Here is a 299-nt window from a genome sequence, read left to right on the forward strand (position 1 = left end):
TCAGAAACCGTGGTAACTTACCACTGTTTACATAAAGTGAAAATTGTACAAAAACATAACTGAAATCTGTTTTGTGTATTTGAATAAAGATTTAACCAAATTTATTTATTTGGGTAAATTGCTCTTTTTTTTATTTTATAGTAGAAAAAAAATCCAGGGCAAGGGGAAAGCAGGAAGGTAATTTCACTTGGTAATTTATTGACATTTAGCACCGTCTTGTCTCTGCATTGTATGAGAGCTGAATTGCATTTGCAGCAGCAGACCAAGCTTGGCGGGAAACAAAGCAACCTCATCGTGTT

This window comes from Arachis duranensis, chromosome 10 (genome assembly GCF_000817695.3).
Source record: "Arachis duranensis cultivar V14167 chromosome 10, aradu.V14167.gnm2.J7QH, whole genome shotgun sequence".
Classification (NCBI taxonomy): Eukaryota; Viridiplantae; Streptophyta; class Magnoliopsida; order Fabales; family Fabaceae; genus Arachis; species Arachis duranensis.